Below are 8,062 nucleotides of genomic sequence, written 5' to 3' on the forward strand. Positions count from 1 at the left end.
GCTGATTTACATTTTGAATGTCATTAAATATACATGGTGTTGCACATGTAACACCAAATACACACTTTGATGTGTTCTTTACGGTACTGAAGATGGCATGTCAATGTTTGCAATTTATATATTTTTCCTTTGCATTATAGGTATATTTGCAGTATGACTGATCATGGTATGTATATTTGCTGACATCTCTCATAAGATGTGGCTACCTCAATCTTCCTATAATTATTGGAAATAAAAACCCAACATATTGGTTTAAACACAAATGTTACATATATGTACTTTCTGTATCATGTACTGTATATGCATTTAGCTACTCTTGAGGTTTCATGTGCATTGTATTAGAAAATGATTACTCACATTTCATCACATTTTATGTATGTTTCCTTATAATTTCCATTAATGTAATATAGAGGTGTTTGGAGAAAAGGGGATAACTATACTTATTTGTTTACTTACGGGAGCACATTCATCACTAGCATAGACACACTTTTTAAGACAACTGTTTGTGTCTCTATCAATTGGTGTAGGATCCATGTATAACACCGACAAAAGATAACACCAGCTTTATTATGGTAGCTTATATCATCATATTGACTGTACTATGTATTTTTAAACGATTAATAAACACCGTAAACTATAGTTAGTTAGGTTAATGAAATATACACAGAAACGTACTTCATAACATGATGGTGATGTCATATTCAGAACATCATGCATTGGAGGGGACCATAACATCTGGCCAGTAACATTATTTGCTACAGTCCCAAACCATTTTATCTACATACCCATGTAACAAGAGATTTAAAAAATAAATGGCTACTTGGTTGTAAGTGTCCTTTACATTGGGAGAAGGAGTGGCTCAGTGAGTAAAGACACACACTGGCACTGATAGTTTGAAGCAGGGGAGTCTGGTTCAATTCCCGGTGTGGGCTCCTTGTGACCTTGGCCAAGTCACTTTATCTCCCTGTGCCTCATGCGGCAAAAAAACATTTGTACGTTCCACGGGCCAGGGACCTCAGGCTGAAACATGTGTCTGTAAATCGCTGCGTACAACTAGCAGCCCTATACATGAACATGCTCATATTATTATTATTATTATTGTTACATAGTTTCGACAGTCATACGTTCCATTACACAATAGAATACACAAATGTGTTAGCAGAGTGGGAATGGTTGTTATATAAAAAACACACCATGTCATAAAATGTTAGTAGTCATTAAAGAACACTCAGGAAAAATTCAAGAGGCACTATTTTGCAACATCATTATGTTAATTAAGTGCTTATGCAATATAGGCATAAGGGTATCACTTTTTTAATTGTTTGTTAATAAGCGCTGCAAGCAATATAAAATTAGTTCCATATGTAGTATAGTAGTCGGTGGCTCCTCCTCACAATCATCTCATATAAAGGTAGACTCTTCTGAAATCATACATTCATCCGATTGTATCTTCCCCGACATCTCTGAAATACAGCAAACACATGATGGTCAAAGATGGCACCTTACTAGATATGTATCCGTGACAACGCGCTACGCAGCTCTATATGATTGTGTAGATACACACGTCAGTCACTTATATGTTAGAAGTAAAAGTGTTCATCAGTATGTAATGTTTCTTTAAATTTGTAGCAGGCATAACTATGTATATGAAGTGAACGTTGCCTGTATACTGAAAGATGTGCGCGCACATCTTAGTGTGCGCACGCACTTCACGCTTGGCTCCACTAACTGTTAGCGCATGCGCAAAACAAAGCGTACGTTGTGCGTTCAATACATGTTGAAAATACCAGTAAACATAACATCTTTATTTCAAATACAATGAAGACGAAACTACATTCGTTCTAAACGAGTACATCTGTATTCTTTTTAAACAGACGTGTTTGAACAGAAAGCACGGCCGATAACACAATGCGCAAATGCAATACGTGTGACGTCATGTTAAGCCAGCGTGAAACGCACGCTAACACTCCTCCCACTCAATTAACATTCGGCTAACGCCCAGGGTACGCCTACAAACACTGAGCCGCACGCATCACACACTGCAGTTACCGTTACTATAACAAAACATGACAGCCAATAGGCTTTGAGGCGCGCACGTCGCTTGGGGGCGGGACTTACATCCGTAATCCTTTTTAAGGACGCCTTGGGCCATGACAAGGGTCCCACGTCATACGTGGTGGACCCGGTTTTCAATGTTGTAGATGTTGCATGATAACAAAACAGGTATGTGTTAGAGTTATGGATAAATGTTGCTAATATGTTTAAAGGGATAGGAAAGTACGTATATATATTCCGTCAGCAATGTGTACTACTCTTTCAGGTTCTACTATATTGTATTAGGAAACAATTTGTTTGTGATCGCTACATGTTATGCAGTCTGCAATGTTACGCTGTATCCACGCATTGAAAGTGAAAATGGTGGTTACAAAAAAAAAAAAAATTTAAACGCAGAGTCAACGCATAACGATTGTTATATTTACCATTCTTCTAGAATTAACTCTTCGCCTGGCTGCAACTGGTCGCTCCAGAAATGCAAGGCATTTTCATCCACGCTTGACCCAACCGCTGAATCCAGTATGACACATATCTCCTCCAGGATGCGCTCATAGGAATCGCCACTGCTTTCTTCAAATAATTGGTCGGGAGGTAGGTTCATTTCTTCGGGTTCCCATTCCAATGCATTTTCAGCTGAAAGGCTTGGTACATAATCATAGTACTTTTGTTCTTGTACAATGTGGGTTTCAGGAATGGAGGCTGCAGATATTGCAGCACGTATCGATTCAAACGGATCAGTAGTAGCGGATACATTGCTATTGCCATTAGGAATAAATATGCCTTTCACGACAATATAAGTGCCGTCTTTCAGGAGAAATTTTTTTCCGGGGCAATTTTCCAGAAACCATAGGTGTGTTGTAGCTTATCCTGGTCACGTTCAAAAAAGTCATTACTTGATAAAGTGAATCTTATTGAGGAATTAAAATTCCGTGCATGCTTACGGTCTTGGTAATAAGGATATTTTGCTCGAATGAAATCATCGATTTGACGTGTGCTTGCTTTCTGTCCGCGACTGTTCAAGATGGCTTCACAGATCATGTACTTATACCCTAAAAGGGGATTAATATTGTTAACGAATTCATCAGCCATGTCTGAGTAGCACAAAAGCTGTGTGCAGGTCTGTGTTATTTGCTCATCAAAATGAATGTGCTGAATGGCTAACAAACTCCTGTTTTTCCTTGTCAAGGTCAACAAAACTAACTACTTTGACTCCTTATTTCAAACGCCAATTGGATTTGTTTTTCTAATTGGGTTAACATTTGTGGTTCGTGATATGGGACTGTGGGAGAAACATTTCTCCTTCTTTTATCTCGTTTGTGAAAAACATCCCTACACTTTGAATTCCTTCACATAGTGTTTTTTTGAAAACTAACAAAGAACACTGTGTGAAAATAGTTCTTAGCCAGGCATATCAGTATAAATACACACCTGCAAAAAGAAATGTTTTTTCCCCGCTTACATTTCTGTGTGTATGTGAAAGTCTGGTTAACTCCCTGTCTGCATGAGTTTAAATACGTGTGTATATATATATATCTAAATATATCTCTCTTATAAAAATATATATATATTTATATATTATATTTTATTTTTTTTAATATTGCAGGAGTACACACAACATTGATGGCAGTAAGTATACCTTGTATGAAACCTATTTAAATGGTGAGAAACATGATTGAATGAAGTAATAAACATTTGTTTAAGCACAATACTGTTAGAGTCTCATACTTAGGATATTTCTCAAACATTATGCCTGTATTATTAAAATAGTGTGCTTTCACAAGGAAGCATGAAGTGTATTAGTTTGTAAAATACATGTATACCAGTTTATATAGTACTATATATATATATATATATATACACACACACACACACACACACACACACACACACACACACACACACACACACACACACACACACACACACACACACACACACACACACACACACACACTCAGTGTGTGTGTGTGTGTGTATATATATTATTATACATTCTGAGATGTTATTGAAACAAGCAAGGCAAAGGTAAGTAATAATTTACACATAATCCTGCTGTACACGTACAAGAAAGATGTTTGCAGTTACTTAGGTGTTTTTTATAATTGCATGTGACTAATATGCATATGCAATTCTTACATCAATTAACACACCCAAATGCAATGTTTTGCTGCAAAGTCAATGGCAGCTTCTCTAAACTTTGCAACTGGTTCCAGGTGGACCATTACTGAACAGACGATTAATACATAAATATTTATAACACTATTCATTAATTGAGTGTTAACATTTCCAAAACTTCACGTGTACAAGAACATAGTTGAAAGTTTGGAAACAACACAGTCTTCAGCATACATACAATATTAATTAGATAATGTGAAGTCAACAAAACAAGGGCAGAGACATATTGAGTGAATTATAACATTTATTTTTTTTGTTCCTTTTGTGAGCGAGTAACAGGCCTGCTTGTTGTCTCTTGCATTTTTTGTTTTTCCGTTTGCCACCAACTTTCGCCACAACAGAGCCACTTTGAGTGGCCTCTGGCACTTCACGGGCAGGGCTTATGGGCAGTGACTCACCTACAGGGCTTGTGGGCAGTGACTCACCTACAGGGCTTTTGGGCAGTGACTCACCTACAGGGCTTGTGGGCAGTGACTCACCTACAGGGCTTTTGGGCAGTGACTGTTCACCAACAGGGCTTGTGGGCAGTGACACATGTGAGCAAGTTGGTACACCGTGCACAACACATGGTTGGTCCGTTTCATCTTTCCTGGTCAGTACTAACTGCTTGTGCTGTTGTGTTTTTGTGGCCTCCTTTGTAGGTGTCAGCTGGTGATGTAGTACAGATGGCAGCGGTAGGATGTCGTCAGGAACCTGCACACCAATGTGTGCTACTTGACCGGTAACATTGGGACCTGGTGACTGAAGATCAGATGAATGTGGTGAGAAGTGGCCAGCATGTAATGATCCAGCCTGTGAGGTGTTGAATTGGGGTACATTAGTCATTCTCCAGTAATTAGCTTGGGTTTGCTGAACAACTAATGCTTCGAATGAGGTGTTGATTTTTTGCAACTGTTTAGGCACTTCAATGAAGACTCTGTGGAGATGTGCCAATTGTGATACTGTTTCTTCCTGCAGTCCAATCATCCTTTCCAGCACTGTCATCATGTCTGAATGGCGACGATTTTCTGCGTCCACTATTTTTCCCTCTGAAGCTACAATTGCATCGTATGTGGAAGTTGATGGACGATTTGGCGGTACAACAGTTTCTATTGGCACCTCTTCATGGTCACTTGATTGTATTTCAGTCTCTTCTGCGGCGTCATCCTCATCATCCTCATCATCCTCATCACCATGATGTTCTAAAAAGAAATGTACACATTATTAAATGGCATGTTAATGTATGCTGTGTTACTATGTAATTGTACTGTGTCCTAAGTAACACCTAACATGTTAGCATACGTTTTATAACCTCACATTAAAAACTACCTTGACTTACGAATAATGTTTGGACTCAGTATGAAATATGAATGAATGAAAAGTTGCTCTAAACTCAGAAGTCCTACATGATAGTTCACATCACTAACACAATACATGTTGCCTTACACTTAATTTTCACTGACACTAAGTAATCCTATTTAAAGAAGATGTGCAAAACAAATAATGAACATGACAACATAACATATAGAAGAGCACATATTATATGGCCACCAACTGATACACTCACCTTGTAGTTGTGTTGAGCTGGCTGACCCAGGTGAAGACACTTGTTCCATCTCAGGTGACACATGTCCTCCAGGGGCAACTATATATAACAATAACATAAGTTTGACATTTACATGTGTAAATATTGAACAAACACTTATTGTATGTTCTGTATTTATGATTAACTAACAACATCAGTTGCTTAACCGAAAATGTGTGTGAAAGTGAACATAAATAGTTGTAATAACACTGTACATGCCTGTGTACTTAGAAGTTTTGAGTTCCCTAACATACAACATACTATGTTTCTGCAGTAATGCGTGAGGATAAATAGATTAAATTTGTACCTTAAAATCATATGTTGTGTAGTGATATCAGTATCATAATGTACATAACTATCATGAGATGACCATTCACAATGGTTATCATGAAGGTGGTCATATTGCAAAAAGTGTTGTTTTTGGTAGAGGATATGTGTGGTACATTAATCGAAGATGTGGCACACCTGAATGTGGCTGTGACTCAACAAGACAACACATGCAGTGTGTGATAATGTGTCTTTGATAGTAGTTCAACTATAGATATGAGTGAACTAATGTGTGACGTACGCTTTTATAAGTAATGAGTTGTTGGGGCATTTAGTAGCTAAAGTGAAGCTTTCAAATGAGTGTGATTAACTTCAGTTGTGCTAGTCAGGTTGTAATAACGGTATTCCCTTCCCCAAAAAGCCTGATCAGCCACACCTTTCAATTACTTGAAACAGGTGAAAATGGTGTGAACTAAGTTGACCCTAAAATGAGGCTGCAATTAGTGTGTGTGCTGAACCCCACCCCCTCTGTTGAAGTGTATGCTGTGATGAGATATTAATTGCAGCTGCTTTAACACAATGGTAGATGAGCTAAATAGTCGTGTGCAGTTTTTAAGTTATGAAAACAATGACATAAAATATGATACGTGTGCCTCATTATGCTGTCTGTATATGAGTTAAAGCAAAAATGGACCTTTTCATAAACAACTATAGATGTGTTAGTGCAAGTGATGTTTGTAGGCCGTTGCATGCAATATATTTGATGCATGCTTAAAATAGGCAGTAATGTCATGTTTGTCGGAGTAAAATAAATAAAATACACAATAATATTCTACATATTTCTGTTCTGTACCTGTAGCTAGTAATAATTTCTGATTAACATGTGTTACACATGTGTACTATCCTGTTGTTCCCCATCATCGCCCACCATCAATTGCTTCCACTGCAGCTATGCATTTTGGGAATTCACATGTAAATGAGCACGCAATGGCACGTGCTATATTAGTTACTGCTTTTAGTAGGACTACTACATATATGTCTATTTTGAGATATATATATATACAGAATCAGACATATACATATATAGATGCAGGTATGCTTATATTGTGAAGACAGTATAAAAAGCAGTGTAAATATGCAAAATAAGTGTAAGCAACGACACGCCTAGTACAGTAATATTTATCACCTGCTGGAAATTGTGACGGATAAATTCCAATGTCACGGTCACCAGCCAAGCCTTCCACGACGACGGTAAGTAATTTTGGCCGAAGCAGCTCCTCCAATGGAGTCAATATGAGACGTTGTGGTGTGGGCCCACCTCCAGTGCCAGTAGCATGCACGCGTTGGTCTTGTATTTTCTTTTTCAATTTGGACCTAATATCATCAAATCTTTTCCGACAATGATACTTGTCCCTGACACTATTCCCACAGGCATTGACACCAATGACTATTGTGTCCCACATTTCTTTTTTGCTTGCTGCACTTGTCCGCCCTTGAAAAACATATAAAAGATATGAGGTAAATTAATAATAATATAAGCACCAGTTTCCTACACTGCTAGCTGTTCCAAGAGATAGCAAACATGCTGTTTTATGTGTAATATATGAAGCACATGAGCATTCACTACTAAACCTATACATGTAAGCAAGCTTGCATTCATATTGTATGCAGTTGTGGCAAATTGACCGCCTGTGTTTATTTGTCCTTGTAAGGCATGATAAAAAGCTGTGTTTCCACACTAATGAACATAGAAAGATATTGTGTACCCATATTTGCATATGAACAAAACTCACATGTATTTGAATAATAAATGTAAAGGTACACTTACCTACTAAATGTCCATAGAGACTGTCATAGTGCTCCAGAATGCCAGTGACAAGAGCCCTATTTTCCTGGTCATTGAAGCGAGGATTACGTGGCTTCTCCACACGTTTCTTCCGAGCAGGTTTAGGGTCAGAGCTTGGCTGGTGCTGACTGGACTCTCCTTCTTCCAATGGAAGA

General features: G+C 38.0%; 1 long non-coding RNA gene across 1 annotated transcript; it reads left to right on the plus strand.

Annotated features, from left to right (window-relative positions):
* The first annotated feature begins 3,655 nt into the window (after positions 1-3,655).
* Positions 3,656-5,606, plus strand: LOC142469035 (uncharacterized). The gene is made up of 3 exons (XR_012788946.1): positions 3,656-3,681; positions 4,872-4,991; positions 5,188-5,606. It is a non-coding gene; the product is annotated as an uncharacterized LOC142469035 (long non-coding RNA).
* Positions 5,607-8,062: the final 2,456 nt, after the last annotated feature.

Source organism: Ascaphus truei, chromosome 1, assembly GCF_040206685.1.
Source record: "Ascaphus truei isolate aAscTru1 chromosome 1, aAscTru1.hap1, whole genome shotgun sequence".
NCBI lineage: Eukaryota > Metazoa > Chordata > Amphibia > Anura > Ascaphidae > Ascaphus > Ascaphus truei.